This window comes from Chenopodium quinoa, unplaced genomic scaffold, assembly GCF_001683475.1.
Source record: "Chenopodium quinoa cultivar QQ74 unplaced genomic scaffold, ASM168347v1, whole genome shotgun sequence".
NCBI classification, from domain to species: Eukaryota; Viridiplantae; Streptophyta; class Magnoliopsida; order Caryophyllales; family Amaranthaceae; genus Chenopodium; species Chenopodium quinoa.
The window spans coordinates 3,413,646-3,430,771 of record NW_018743389.1 but is presented as its reverse complement, the minus strand read 5'-3'; positions in this window follow the sequence as shown (position 1 = coordinate 3,430,771).

The following is a 17,126-nucleotide window of genomic DNA, read 5'->3' as shown; positions in this document are numbered from 1 at the left end:
CAGAAACATTACGGAACACTAATAACCGGCTAATCTCGCTAACCAAGCAGATTATCTACATTAAACACTCTCACCTAGAGAGATCTTATTACTTTAATTTCCGTATTAATTACTCCTTAATCAGGTACTAACTTGACCGTTGGAGGCGGAGCTCTCAGGAGTCTCCGTTATTTTGCAGGTACAGGCGTCCGGTTCCAGTCTCGGAATTGTAACTCTCCCGCAGGACATCAGAAAACCCCGAAACATTTGGCGCCGTCTGTGGGGAGAGTACTTCAGAGATGGCATCCAAGTCTGTACCGACTCCTGAAGAGAGGCGTCCCCTAAACGACCCTCAAGTTCAGTCGGACCATGACACCGAAAGTGAATTTGAAGTTGAAACTCATACAGCTCCAGACGGGACCATAAGGGCCCGACGTACCCGTCATACCGAAAGGAGGGAACGGGAGCATCTTCAAACAGGAAGCGAGCCAGCAGGCGCACCGCCTGCTCGGCAACAGCCGACTGATGGGTCTGCTCCCATCACAAGGAACGAACTCATGACCTTCATGAGGAACTTCAAGGGAGAGATCCAAGAGTTGATCAACAAGAAGTCGCCTGCTTCAGTCAAGGAGCAGTCGGCCAAGAAGCCTTCCACTTCACAGAAGAGGAAGCCAGTTCAAGGGCGAGAGGCGACTCCTCATCCTAAATCTAGGAAGCGGGAGCCACCTGCCCTTGATTTCACAAAATTCCGTTATCCTACGGGAAATAGGAAACCGGTCCGTCATATTCAGGCGGACGGGTCAAAGCAAACGTTCACAGATGCTCGGCTACTGCTAGAGCAGAAGAAGAGTGACCGATTGTCAGAGTCGGCTTCTACTTCAAATTTTCAAGACAGTTTGCAAAATGCCTCGATGAGGCATACTCAGTCGTACCATGAGAGTCAGTCAGGCGGCACCTCCCGTCAGTCCGGCTTTCATAGTGCCCAGGCGGTACCAAACTTACCGTTTGTGCCGCAACAACAGTATTTTATGCAGCCACCTCCATTTGGTGGACCTGCAGCAAAAAACGTCCAACCTATGGACTGGCAGCTACGGTTGCTTAGACTTGGTGAACAGCCGTCGGCCTTCTCCAAGGAAATTACTGAAGCCGCTCAGCCGGCCAAAGTAAAAAATGTACTAGTAGGCGCCTATGACGGCACTACTAACCCAGAAGACCATCTGATGGCATTCACCAACCTGATGTACCTTCAAGGGTTGGATGATCCCACTTGGTGCAAGTGTTTCCCAGCGACTCTCAAGGGAATCGCACAGCAATGGTTTGGCAACCTGCCGACTGGTTGTGTAAACAGCTTCAGGACGCTTGCTTACTTATTTGCCTCCAACTTCGCCATGAACATCCCTGCGAAGAAAACGACCCTTGATTTGGGAACAATTCAGCAGGGCGAGAAGGAGGGGCTTCGTTCTTACATCAGGCGGTTCAACCTGATGAGAATACAGATTCAAGGGTTACCGGATGAGGTAGCTTATACTGACTTTTTTAGAGGTCTCAAAGACGGGTCTACCTTCAAATTTGATTTAGTTCGAAAAAGGGTGGCGACTCTTCAAGAGGCCTTGATTGAAGCAGAAGCCTATATACAGGCGACTGATCTGTGTACAATAAAACAGTCGAATGGGAAAAGGTTCGACAAAAGAGAAGGACGACAGAAACAGTCGTCTAACAAAGATGAGAAAAGAAAAGAGGTCTGGGCGGCTGATTCCTCTAAACAGCCGGCCCAGAAAAAGAAAAAAGAATTCAAACCATACTCCCCAAAGTATGTGTTTAACAAGGATAACCAGTTTATCCTAAAAGAAATAAAGGAACGGTTCGCAATTGAGAAGCCGGTCCCCATGAAGGGTTCTGCAACAACCGGAACCAAGATAAAATCTGTGCTTATCATGATGACGTTGGTCATCACACCAATGACTGCATCAGTCTCATGCGGTACCTGGACCGCTTGGCTGAGCAAGGTGATCTTGACACTTATGTCAAGAAATCTACGGGGAACACTTCCTCAAAAAAAGCAGTCGGCCAAAAAGAATCAACAGGCCGACAATTCCGATACAGATGATGCAGTCGTCTACACCATTGCAGGCGGCTTCTCAGGAGGCGGCCCCACTATTAGGGGCAACAAAGATAATATAAGGCGGTTAGATGTAAATTCCGTTCACCAAGAACGGCCGTCCAAATATACATTTCCTGAGATTGTCATCACTGAAGAGGATCTAGGAGGGGTAAGGTGGCCGCATGACGACCCTCTCGTTATTGAATGTAAAGTGGCCAACCAGAGAGTTGGCCGAATCCTCATAGATACCGGGAGCTCCTCAGATCTCATCAGCAGCAAATGTCTGTCAAAACTGAAATATCAGACGGACTGCATACATCCGGCCTCCCACCCTTTAATAGGGTTTGGAGGAGGAGTCGTCCACCCACTGGGACGAGTAGATTTACCCATTCGCCTGGGCGAAAAAGGGGAAGGACGACACATGGTAGTCCGGTTCCTAGTAGTAGAGGAACTCTCGGCCTACAACATGATTCTGGGTCGACCAACCCTGAATAATTCCAAGGCTGTTATAATCCCGTCTCTTATGCTGCTTAAGTTTGAGAGGGATAATGGAACAGTCGGCTCCCTAAGGGGAGATCAGAGGATGGCCCGAGAGTGCTATCTCTCGGATGTCAAGCCCACTGTTATGGCCACTGGGTCAAGTGGAGAAAAAACAGACCTTGACAATGTCAAGGAGAGTGCGCCTGTTCAAGAAACAGGCGACAAAAAGAGAAAGGCGTCCCAGACAGAGTCCGCAAGAAAAGCAAGAAAATAGCAATCATTGGCAGAGGAGCGGCCGGATGAGTTCCGCCCTCATCCGGCTGGTGAGCATGCGGACCTGATCTTAGACGACTCACGTCCTGACCGAACAGTCAAAGTTGGGACGACTGCTCTGAGAAACCTTGGTGACGACTTTCACAACCTATTGAAAGAATACAAGGACATCTTTGCATTTGAAGTCCATGAAATGCCAGGCATTAGTCCTGATCTGGCAGTACATAAACTTGTTGTGGATCCGAAAAAGAAGCCGGTACGGCAAAAGAAGCGGAACCATGGCGAAGAAAGAAGTCAGGCGGCAGCCGCCGAAGTTAAAAAATTACTTGATGCAGGGTTCATTCGGCAATGTTACTTCCCAGACTGGGTTGCAAATGTGGTGCTTGTTAAAAAGCCGAATGGCACCTGGCGAATGTGTGTAGACTACACAGACTTAAACAAGGCGTGCCCCAAAGACAGTTACCCTCTGCCTAAAATTGATAACCTGGTCGACTCAACAGCCGGCCATGCCTTGATGAGTTTTATGGACGCCTATTCTGGTTTCCATCAAATTCCCTTATGGAAGAAAGATCAGGAGAAGACGGCCTTCGTCACTGATCAGGGGTTATACTGTTACACGGTCATGCCGTTTGGTCTTAAGAATGCCCCGGCTACCTTCCAACGAATGATAAACACTGTGTTCTTTGATCAGATTGGGAGAAACGTCGAGGCATATATTGATGATATGATTGTCAAGACTAAACTTCAGAAAGATCATCTGACGGACCTCCGAGAAACTTTCGCCACACTCAGGCGGCACCATGTCATGCTCAATCCCAAGAAATGTGTATTTGGAGTTGAGTCTGGGAAATTTCTCGGATGAACTACCACATGTTCTCTGGGCCATTAGGACGACTGAAAAAGGGGCGACTGGAGAAACTCCATTCCTCCTAACTTATGGTGCGGAAGCTGTTCTTCCAATAGAACACTACGAGCCGACTCTTCGAGTAATGCTATATGACGAAGAGGCAAACTGGGAAGCCATGCGCCTGGCATTAGACTCACTTCCTGAAAAGAGGGGCAATGCTGTTTTGCGCCATGAGATCTATCGCCTGAGAATGACTAGATCATACAACAAAAAAGTACACAGGCGTCCACTAAAAGTAGGGGACTTTGTACTTAGAAAAATGGAAGCAGTTGGTAGGGCTAATGAGTCTGGCAAACTAACTCCCAACTGGGAAGGACCCTACCGAATCTATGAGGAAGTCAGGGACGGTACCTACCGTCTGGAAACACTAGACGGACAACCGTTGCCTCGAACTTGGAATGTAGATAACCTTAAAAAATATTTCTTCTGAATGATGTAAAGTAAAGAGCTACTTAATAAAGTTTGCACTTACTATTCAATTTTGTATTACGAGGGGCATGCCGTCTGTACCTTTACAGTCGGCTACTCTCCATTGAGTTTTTTTCACTCTTCAGAGGGGCATGCCGTCTGTACCTTTACAGTCGGCTACTCTCCATTGAGTTTTTCACTCTATCTTCAGAGGGGCATGCCGTCTGTTCCTTTACAGTCGGCTACTCTCCATTGAGTATTTTACTCACAATACTTAGCTAAAAAGATTAGGGCCTGGCCGACCCTGTGCCTAACAGGCGGCTACCCTTCTTTTACTTAGCACCTACGTTCACCAAGAACTTACCAAGGCCACCGGCCGAATGATCAGACCAGGCGCCAAGCCACCTGATCAAATCTACAAAACTAATACGACCTGTCCCAACATCATAGCAGGCGTCCGACGGCATCCCTCCGGATGAAATTCGTCGCAGAGAGCAGCTCCCTTTTGGGTGGAACATTGTTATATAAACTAATTACACGGCACCTATACGACTGTCCCCAAGGGCAACCACGTAGCCGTTTTTGAGACAAGGATAACTCTATCACTAACCAAACCAGTGGTAGCAGTTGACATCTGAGTCAGATGACCGCCTGTATTACTTGGGATAAATGCAGGGGGTACCTATTGAGTTAATAGCCAACAAACATTGGCGAATCAAGGGGTCTAGCCGGCCTACGCCGCCTGGTACCTCTACTTCTCAAACAAAAGTGACGGCGACTGCGTAACTCCAACGTTAACTCATAGTCACTCCTTCAAATTTGGTATGGAACCTAAAAGGTTTGAGTCGTCCGCCTGTTTTAAACAAACAAGGGCACTCAAACCCCTATTCCTACTAGGTAACCTATTGAGTTAATAGCCAACAAACATTGGCAAATCAAGAGGATCAGCCGGCCTCCGCCGCCTGGTACCTCTACTATTTAATCTAGAGTGTGACGAAGACTAAGTAACTCCTATGTTAACTTAATAGTCACTCAAACTTAGTATGGAGCCTAAAAGGTATGAGTCGTCCGCCTGTTTTTAACAAACAGGGACTCTCAACCACTACTCTTGCTAGGTTAACAAATTACGAGTTAAAAGCCAACATTGGCAATAAAGGGAAACAACCAGTACCCGCCGCTTGTTATCCTACTTAATTCCTTGGCGACTAGGTAATACTATTTACTTGGTCAGACCGATTGAATAAATAGTTCGAATACCGATTGAATAAATGGCCGACTGATCGTCTAACCTGGAAACAGACAACCAGTCGTCCAGGGGCATAGGCGGCGTACTTACTATTTGTACCTGTCTGCAACGTTCGGCCATGTACAACAGTCGGTCTAGTGAACAATGGGATATTCGATATGGAATACTTAGACAAATTTGAATCAAAACAAAAATTTGATTAAAAATAAGCCGGTCATTAAAGACCAGCAAAATATTCAAAACCCCGGCCCCCTGGCCGGGTAAATACAAAGCAAACGGCACGCAGGCCGTGGAAAAAATACTTTAAGCTTAAGAAGGGGGCAGTTCAGTATTAGCAGCTGCCGCCTGGTCAGCACTCTTCTTGCTGGACTCGGCTTCAGCTGCACCCTCTTTTGATGCCTTACCCCCAAGTGGCACAAGCGCCACAACCGGCTCTTCCTCCTCCTCCAACGTATCTCCCAACGCCTCTTCTTCAGCAGCCACCAGGATCTCTTGATTATATGTTTCCGAACACTGGCGGTACGTTCTTTCCCACGAGGCAAAGTCGGCATTGGGGAACAGGCGGCCCCAGGTCATGCGCTGGATTTGAGCGGAGTCTTCCACCATATCCCGGACGAGCTCTTTCTTCTCTTGCTCGGCCTTTTCCGAGAGCTCTTGGGTAAGACTCTTCTCTTGGCTCACCAGGCGTTCTTTTACGTTGGCCAAAGATTTCTCCATGGCTTCGTAAGAGTGCATTTTTTGGCGAAGAGGTTTCAGCTCGGCCTTAAGATTTGTGACGGTCGCCTCCAGCTCGTCATTCTTCTTCTGGGCCGCCTCTAACTGAGCCCGAACAGCGGCGGTAGCCTGCGCCTGATAATAAAGAATATCAATGGTCAGTACTTCATTTTGGGCAATTTGAAACATTGCCTTATCACAGTTGGAGGCGGCCATAGCTTTTGCGGCCTTTACCTCTTTGTTTTTCCGATCAATCGGCTTGCGAAGGCTGTTAACTCGGAGCAGGGCCTAAGTATAAAAAGAAAACAGGCGTCAGTTTCCAAAAAAAAAAAAGATAACAGGCGTCCTGGAATTCAAATACTCAAAAAAGTATACCTCAGCAAGGACCCCTGCAATCCCATCAAGGTCAAGGGTGCCGGCACCCCTGACCGCCTCCCTTTCAGATGGAGGAACTACTTTGATCATGGACTTGGCTACCTCAACCAAGTCAAGCCCCTGAGGGCCGGCTGCATCAAGCGTAAAAAAGTAAGTTAGATCTAGTCAAGAAGGAAGCAAGTGTAAAAGTTTTTACAAGTAATTGTCCATACTTCTAGGCGGCCCCGCCGGGGTTTTAGAAGAAGTGGCCGGCTGCTTCTCAGCCGCCACTGTTTTCCTGGAAGACCCAGGAGAGCTTGCAACAGTCGTCCTCCGGGCCTTGGGGTCCGGCTGTTGCGAGGAAGAAGCTCTTGGAGTGCCCGACTGAAAATAAAAAGAGTTAGTATATGCATAAGACAACTCCTAAAAGAAGAAGAGTTTTCGAAGCCTACCAAGGGTGCCCCCTTGTTGGGGGAGTCGGTACAAGACTGTTGCATGAGAGAGGCCCGCAACATGGCCGCCGCAGTCTTGGATGCTGTTATTTTACTCATGGCGTCAGCTGCAAAAAATAAACAGCAAAGTTAGTAAAATCCCAAGTAAACAAAGCGTGAAAAAACAGAGTATTTTTCAGGCCGGCTACCTCTAGAGCACCGACTGCTGAGGCCACAGGCGGCCAAAAAGTACTCGTCATAGAGCCACTTGAAGCTCGGGACGCAGTTTAGGGGTACTTGCTCTCGTACCCCTGAAGTAGAGTTCACCCTAGTCTCTACTTTGAAGAGTCCTTTGTCTAGGATCTCTCTTTTAGCCTTTGGGGGAACAGGCGGCATGCTGCGGCCGCCTGCGAGAAGAGGCGGATCCCTATTCCACTTGTTAAAACGTTGGTTCAGCTCCGTGTCTGAACCCTCAATGATAAGGAAGGTGTTCCGCCAATCCTTCCATTTGTTCGCCTTACCTCTCGTCATGAGGTAACCCCTATGGCTTGTTAATTGATACCAGCCGGTACCTCCCGACTTAGGGGTCCGGCTGAGATAGTTCATGTGGGCGAAAGCCTCAAAGCTTGGCTCCACCCCGTACATTTCGCACCCGGCCACATAGCCGAGTACGTTTACCCAAGAGTTGGGGGCTAACTTCCATAACCCCAAATCATACCCATCTAAAATCCGCTAAACAGCCGGATGTAATGGGAAGCGCAGTCCAGCTTTGATGGCCGCCACATAGCAGCCAAAGCAGCCGTCATCATAGCTGGTACCAGCCGGCCAGACGACAATGTCTTCTGGATCCGGCACGAACAGTAAAAATTCCGGGCCCATTCTGTGGTTAGCAATAAAGCTCTCCACTTTGTCTTGCATGGTTGCGATCCGGCCCCGGGGTACCATGCAGTAGTAGGGGGCGTTTTCCTCTCTGTAAGAGGCGGACGGCTCCGCCCAATTGTCCCCCTTCTCAACTGCATGAGAAAGTCTCGCCTCTTGTAGGCGGCTGTTTCTTTCTTCTGAGCCTGGAGAACTGTGGCCAGAAGAGCTGGACTCGGACTCGTCCTCTGACGAGTCCGAAGAGGACGACTTCTCCCCTCTCCCAGAGGGGCCCGCCTCCTCTCCCTTAGAAGGAGCAGGAGGAAAATTAGACATATCAACGGTCAAATGGGAAGGGACCACCTTGACCCCTCTCTCAGAACTGTCGGCTTGGCAGTCGCCTCGTTTCACTTCTACATCTGGCGCCTGGTCAGATGTTTCACTAATGAGCACCCTTTGGGAGGAGCCGTCCGAGTTTGAGATCATAGCAGTCTTTTTTGTTCTGGCCATCACGTTCTGCATAGACACAGATACAGTCGGACTTTGTATAAAGGGCAAAGATGGGTCCAGAAAAGGGCAGGCGGCACTCCTAGTCCTAGATTCAGCCGTCCCCGGTGACCGGCTGATCACTAACTTAGGTCGTGTCGTGTGCTTCCGTGGTGCCATTTCAAAAAATAAAAAGAAAATTAAGAGTAAGAGAACTGAGTTACCTGAACGAGTGACGGTTGATGAAGTTCTTGAAATCCGGTGCAGTCGGCTTGTCAGAACAGGCGGTAGGCAGAAAAGGTCCGAAATGTCAGAGCAAGTTCAGGGGTCCGAATGTTCTCGCAAAGTTCTCAAATGTGAAAATGACCGAAGTCAGCACTTCCTTATATAGGCAAAGTGAGAAGGCGAAGGGTCGCTTCCAAATTCAAAATTTGGGCGGGAAAATCTCTCGGCCGTTTGCAAGGTGACACCTGTAGCAGGCCGTCGCCTGTCACCGTGCGACACCTGTCACAGGCGACACGTGACCAGTCACGTGCCACCTGTGAGGGGCAAATGATTAGGGGATTTTTATCCACCAATCACCGTCTGACAAGTGGACCAACCAGGTTCCGCCACGTGTCCTTCACGTAGGCCAATAGGAGCCTGCCACGTGTCAATCACAGATACGTCCTCTACGGACCAATCGAGGCACGCCACGTGTCCACCCATGCCAAATGGGAAAACCGGCCAACAAGGCCCAATCCTGTCTAGAGGCCCGGTCAGCCCTAGGTTTACCCTAAACCTAGAGAGTGGCACGCTTCTCAAGACTATAAATACTTAATTAATCCTCATTAAAGAGGAGGGCAAGCAATTAAGAGAGCAATTGATCAAGCAACTAATCTCACCTGAAGAACGGAACAGAACAGAAACATTACGGAACACTAATAACCGGCTAATCTCGCTAACCAAGCAGATTATCTACATTAAACACTCTCACCTAGAGAGATCTTATTACTTTAATTTCCGTATTAATTACTCCTTAATCAGGTACTAACTTGACCGTTGGAGGCGGAGCTCTCAGGAGTCTCCGTTATTTTGCAGGTACAGGCGTCCGGTTCCAGTCTCGGAATTGTAACTCTCCCGCAGGACATCAGAAAACCCCGAAACATTTGGCGCCGTCTGTGGGGAGAGTACTTCAGAGATGGCATCCAAGTCTGTACCGACTCCTGAAGAGAGGCGTCCCCTAAACGACCCTCAAGTTCAGTCGGACCATGACACCGAAAGTGAATTTGAAGTTGAAACTCATACAGCTCCAGACGGGACCCTAAGGGCCCGACGTACCCGCCATACCGAAAGGAGGGAACGGGAGCATCTTCAAACAGGAAGCGAGCCAGCAGGCGCACCGCCTGCTCGGCAACAGCCGACTGATGGGTCTGCTCCCATCACAAGGAACGAACTCATGAAATTGATCAATATATTTACCAGGAAGTGAAAAATTGTTGTGAAATTGATCTAAAAATTGTAATTGTACAAAATCAAATCTGTGCATTGGAATTTTTTCATCGTCCCTAATCACCCGAACAATAGTATTTTGGAAAATTGAATCATTATTTGTTGTCACTGACAATGCGTGCAATATTGCTTCTTATTTGTAATGAATGGAAAGTATTTAATTGAGTAAACTTTTCTTTTAATTAATTTTGGACGAATTGTACAAAGTTGGCTTTAATTGAGGTATGAACGTAATCAAAATTAAGTTAATTTGATGACTTGATTAAGCTACCTAAATCACAAAAAATTTGTTCTCATCAAAAAATTAATTAATATTAACTACAAAGGTTTACAAAAAAATTTAATAAATGTTAACAATTTATAAAGATATAATACCTTCTCATCCAATAGGACCATTAGGCGAGAAACTCGTACTTTGATTTTCCAATCATTTTTGCTCGAATCTAATCCTCTGATTAAATCAGATCTGCGTGTAAAAACAAAATTTAGTAAACAAAACATAAACATATAATCGTTAAGTATTCCAATTAAATACAATGTAAGCAATAATCACAAATATACGTTTAAACATGGATTTTAAAAATTAAGCTAAGAATTACTCAGCCATTGATGACTAAAACTGACACAAAATTCGCTTGATTTGGTTTTGTATTGATACGAAATTTTGTTGGTGTTGTAGGATGTGTCTATTATAATGGTATGCATCACAAATTTTAATTTATTTATTAGTAAGGAATAATTTTTATTTCTTATCATAAACACTATCAAGATTTATCTTAGATATACGGTTTTTTCATCTAAGATTTTTAATTATTTGATTTATTGTATTTAATAATTTCAGACAAAATTACAAAAGTTTAATATTTTTTTTTACTATAATTTATAATGAATTTATTAAATATAAATAAATTGTAAATATGATATTTTTTCTGTTATATATAATCTTTAATTTGAAATGATAAATTTTTGATAATTTAAATCCTAAATCATTGTTCATTGTTTTACCATATCTTTTATTTCGATAGAATCACCAACCTCGTCCACAACCAACCAACTACATCAATGGATAAATTGAACCGTGAAATGTTAGCCAAACTGAAATTGATATAAATTAAATCTTTACATTTATATAAAATAAATCAATATATTTACCAATAAATGAAAATTATTGCGATATAAAATCAAATCTATGCATTGGAATTTTTTCATCATCTCCAAAAATAACCAAAGCCATCCATATATTAAGAATACAACATCTAATCGTATGCCATTACATAAACAAATAATCGTTAAGTATCCTAAATAAATACAATGTAACTAATAATTACAAATACATATTTAAACATAAATTTTAAAAATTACCCGGACATTGATGACCTAAAACTAACACAAAATTACTAACACAAAATTCGCTTGATGAGGTTTTGTATTGATACGAAATTTTATTTGTGTCGTATGATGTGTTAGATCTGCATGTAAAAAAACATTTAGTAAATAAAACATAAACATATGATCGTTGAGTATCCCAAATTAATACAATGTAAGTAATAATTAGAAATACTAATTTAAACATAGGATTTTAAAAATTAAGCTAAAAATTACCCAGCCATTGATGACCAAAAATTAACACAAAATTCGCTTGATGGGGTTTTTATTTTAGATATATCAAATCTAATTCGTTATTTTTATCTAGGTGGCGACATAATTTTTTAATTCAAAAATAAAATACAAATCTTTCTTCTTATTGGTCGAAATAAGTATATTTCTTACGTGGCGCTCCGCATGCTCTCGAAAAATGCCTACTTTATTTATATATATTAGATTATTAAATAATCCCAACTTTGGGGTGTATTCGCTTTCTTTGATCCCTAACCGGTAACTAACTTGTTATAATAGGTTAAGTTCACACGTGTCACGTGTCACCATGTGATTTGTTGAAAATTTTAAAAAAAAATTTAAAAAAAACTTACAAAAATTAAAAAAAAAAAAAAAGAAAAACTTAAAAAAATAAAAAATAAAAAAAATTCTCAACCTCCACCCACGAACAACCACCTTCTCTACCTCCAACAAACCACCTTCCCCACCACCATCGCGCCGGCCAAAACCCTCTTCCTCATCCACGCGCCGACCATAACTCCCTCCCCCCGTCCCCCACGTCGATCAGCTACCCTTCCCGGCGCCACTTCCCCCCAAAACCGCCAATCCCGCATCCCAAAACCCCCTTGAAATTTCTAAATTACCTCTTCCACCGCATAAACCCCCAAACGGCCTTCCCCCATCATCGGAACCCTAGCGCTAGGGTTTTGATGGTGGGGGGAAGGCCGTTTGGGGGTTTTTTGCGGCAGGGAGGTTGTTTCAGGGGTTACGGAGGTTTTAGGGTGGGCGGGTTTGGTGGTTTTTGGGGAAGGGGCACCAGGAAGGTGGTGCCGATGCGGGAGAGGGGATCTGGTGGTGGCCGGCGACCTGGCTGGGTTGGGTTGTGGGAGGTGTTGTTGGAACCTGCTGGTGGTTGGGGTTTTGTTATTGGTGGCAGTTGGTTTTTTTCTTTAAGTTTTTTTTTTTACTATTTTTTTATTTTTCAACCAATCACGTGGTGCCACGTGTTAGTTAAACCAAAAAAAAAAATCTACCTATTTAACAGATAACCGGTCACTAGGGACCAAAGAAAGCGAATACACCCCAAAGTTGGGATTATTTAATAATAATCCAAAGTTAGGATTATTTAAAGCGAATACGTAAAAGTTGGGATTATTTTCACCAATTTTTCCTTCTTATTATTCACCTTGGTTCTCACATGATCTCAATTCTATGTGTATATATATATATGTGTATATATATATATATATATGTGTATATATATATATATGTATATATATACATATATATACATATATATATATATACATATACATACATACATTATATATATATATGTATATATACATATACATATACATATACATATACATATACATACATAAATACATACATACATACATACATACATATATATATATATATATATATATATATATATATATATATATATATATATACATGAGAATATTTGCCAACTAAGAGGAATATGTGGTTGTGATATTTAGGAGATCAGATAAATTATTTCGCGTATATACTAGGATGTTATTCTAATTCTATTTATGAAAATTGAAAAATATAGAAAATGTTTCTCATTATCCGAATAATGCATTGTGAAAAGTATATTCGATCACCTAAAATATGATCTTCTAGTTAACGGAATAATTTATTTTCCAAGGACTACAAAACAAAAATACATTTTTAGTTTTGAGTTTGAAGCTTTTTATGCGCATTATGAGAGATTATTTGAAAAGGCTCAAAACAATCCTAGAAACAGCTCATCAATTTATTAACTATTTATTATTATGAGTAACCGTACATTTATGCAAATAAGTCATGATAATTGCATTTGAATAAAAAAAAAAAAAAAAAAAAAAGCAAAACAATAACAGCAGCAGCAACAACAACAATAATATTAAACATTAATGATTAATAATAACAACAAAACAACATAAAAACAAAAATAAACTAATATTCTACCAAAAGACAAAAATAAACGAGAGCTTCACTTGTTTATAATGATCGAAATTATTATTGTCATCAATAAAACTATGAGTGTCATAATTAAAATAAAATATTGTTTTATTTTCCTTAAATCTTCCTCAAAAGTGAAGGAGTGGGTGTGTCGGTTGCCCGCGGGAACCATATTGATTGGGGGGGTGGTAAAGTAGTTAGTGTGGTTTTTTTTTTTTTATAAAAGGTAAGGAGAAGATAAAAGCGAGATTTGTGGTAAATCGGGAGAAAAATCCGCCTTTCATAGAGGTTTATCCGTAACTATTTTGTACAACTGTAAAATATTATATAATATTCTATATACTGGAAAAACTTGTAAGGTTGTAACTGAAATATAATATTTAAAATCCTAAAAATGTACCATACTAAGAATGCAAGTCGTAGTAGTCCGAGAGCCCTTATATCTTATAAAGATTTTGGGGTCGAAAATAGAAAAAAAAATATAAAAAGTACGTAAAAGAAAGAAAAAATAATAAAGGCTACATCTTTTGTTTCAATTGTAATCTACATGCATATAAGGCACATATTGAAACAAATTTATGCAAGTACTAATAATTATAAGTATGTAGCCTGAAATTTATGCATGATATCAATACAAATAGGAAAAAATAAGGGGAATAGCATCAATTTTCCATTATTAAACAAACAAACAAACAAACAAAAAAACTTGTCACCGATATTCTTGTTACCGAATGATATTTGCACAATTTATGTAATTTCTTTTGTAAAATAAGTGTTTGAGTTTCTGGTATAAAGGATCCCAAATATGGACAAGTATAGAGCATACTACTCAAAACATTTTATTAATAGTTGATACTTTCATTTCTAAATTTTGCTATGAGTATAATTGAGTAGGAATTTGGTGCTGATAATGTGTTGAAAAATATGAGAAATTCAACTGCTGAATTGAGAATTTACTTTTACATCGGCTACATATATATAGCCATAAGCAAAAACTATAATAGAACGATTTTCTTATACATATGTACATGCAAGAGCCACAAGGCTTTGTACGCATTTAAGCATAGTGTTATCAGATCAAAGTGGCTACTGGACATTCATATTGGACTTATCGTTTTAGGTGTTTTTGGTCCCTCGGAGAGTTACAATACGGAGTATGCGCACCTGACTTCTGTACCTGCAAAACCACGAAACTCCGGTTGGGTGGAGTTCCGCCTCCGAAGATCAAGTTAGTATGATTCCGGATGGGAAAGCGTGCGGAAAGGAAACAGGTATTTCTCACTGATTCAGAGAGATTGCGCAATTAATATTGCTCGGGTTTTGTGTATGTATTTATGAATAGATCATAAATGAGGATTTTCCCCCTATTTATAGTGGGGGAGGCATGTTCCCTGATTAGGGTTTTGATGACACGTGTCAGCATTCGATTGGATCCCATTAGGCCTCTGGTGGGCTGCCACGTGTCATGATACTACTGGGCCACGTGGCATAGGGTATTTTTACCCTAAACACTTATCTCTCAACAAAAACTTTATTTCCTCACGAGTGGGGGACTAATTTTTGTTCTCTATTATTTCTCCTCATGGGCATTAATTAGTGATAGTGCTCTTAGAGGCGGCAATCAGGTCATTCAGTTTTGTTCAGATTTGAGCCAATTCATCGTACGCTAGATAAATTTTCGATTTATTGCTAATTAACTTATGATCAGAACTAAATCAATCTTAACCATATTTTTTAACGTCACCTTAATTACTTTTCAATCCATCAATAATAACATAACATAATAGTAAAACAGACACCAGGAATGACACGTGTCACTTTTTGGTGCTGTTTCTTCTCTCCAAAACTCCCCCTCCCTGTTTAGAAAAAATATTTTGTTTTTGGAATATTTTATATTTGTATATTAAAACTATAATAATATTATTCCTAATCTTATATATTATCTTTATAATGATTGTATTTCTTTTTATTTCGTGTTCTATTTACTTAAAGTAGTTACATAAGATTTTGAGACCTTTTAATTAAGGGAGAATAAGCTATAATTTAGAAGGTTGAAATATGGTGGAGAATATAAAATAACGGAGCCAAAAATACAATATTAACATTTAAATTACCATTATATATAGTTGTACAATAGTGGGGTTTAATGGAGGGAAAAAAAAGAATAAAAAGAATTTTTTTTTTTTCTATTCATGATGTTAATTTGAAATCTTATGAACCAATCATAATTGAATTAGTTTTCTATTAAATATTTGGACTAATACAGTCTTTTAATCCCAACTTTCACCAATTTACTTTCATTAATCTCAACTTTGGATTATTCCTCAATCCCAACTTTAAGGTGGTCTATCTTTCTTCATACCCAAACCAGTCAACAAAAGTCAATGACCTAATTTTCTAGGTCACATGACACGGTCAAGCTGTAAGTGGTCCAAAAAATAAAAGAAATTAAAGAAAAAATCAATTAACAAAAAAAGGAAAAAAAAAAATATCAAAACCAGCCACCACCAGCCCACAACCACTGGCGGTGGCCCCTTCCTCCACAACCAACCCCGAACCACTGCCTCCCTAGCCTCAACCCCCAAAATCTCCCTAGAAGCCGCCCTAAACCCGCGAAACCGGCCCCCTCTACCTCCCCTCACCCCCTAAACCAGCCATAACCAAATCCTTGCGCTGAAATCGCCACCCACAAAACCCGAAACCACCCTTAACCAAAGCCCACGTCTCTGAAACCGTCCGCGTCCCCTCCCCCCTCCCCCCACCCCTGAAACCACCTGTAAACCCTCGAAATCACCTCCCCACCCTCGAAACCACCTAAAAAAACGCAGCCCGCTTCCTTTCTCTCTCCTCTAATTGCCGGATAACGCAATCAACGAGAGTGATGGGAGGGTTTCCGGTGCAAGGAGGGTTTTCGGCACGTCAGAAAAGTGGGGTTGGGGGATCATAGAGGGTAACGGGTGTGGGTCTTGGCTCGAGGAAGTGCGGCCACCAGTGTTGGGTGGCTGGTGGTCTTAGGTTTTTTTTTTTCCTTGTTTTTTGTTTTTTTAACTTAAATTAATTTTTTTTTATATTTTTGAACCAATTAGAGTGCAACAAGTGTCATATAATTTGTTTTAAAAAAAATTGACCTTTTCTTCAGGTAACCAGTAAACCGGATTGAAGAAAGAAAACGCTAGTGAAAGTTGGGATTATTGCAGAATAATCAAAAGTTGGGATAATTCAAAATAAATCGGCCAAAGTTGGGATTATAAAAGTGTATTTCCTAAATATTTTCGTGATAACTTACCAACTTACAACTTTTTTTTTCCTTCAAAAAATTTATTAACTATTACTAAAACAGGTCATGCTTACATCGATCATTTTGGACATATGTCAAGCTATCATTAAAGAATTCCCGAATACAATATATGACGTCAAAAGTTTTTTTTTTTTTTTTTCCTTAAAAAAATATTGTACTTATCTTATTTTTTAGAAGTATATTGTATAACTTTTTTTCTGAACTAAATTAATTCTTAAAAAGTCATACGACATCCACATTGTATAATTTATTGGGAATAACATGCATCATTAATGTAATATAATATATACTATTTTTAAATATTTTTAACACAACTTATTAACTAATCAACAATTTTTTTTTTCTCAATTGTAGTTTTATAATTTTTACCTTATTATTTCATTTTTCTTATATGCGAAAAAAAATTATTACCGTGCATTACCGTGCATCGTACGTTCATTAATCTAATTTCAAATAATAGCTTAGTTATGCAACAAATTTTTTAAAAAAAAAGAGAGAGAGAGAGAGAAAACGGCCAAAGGTGAATCCCA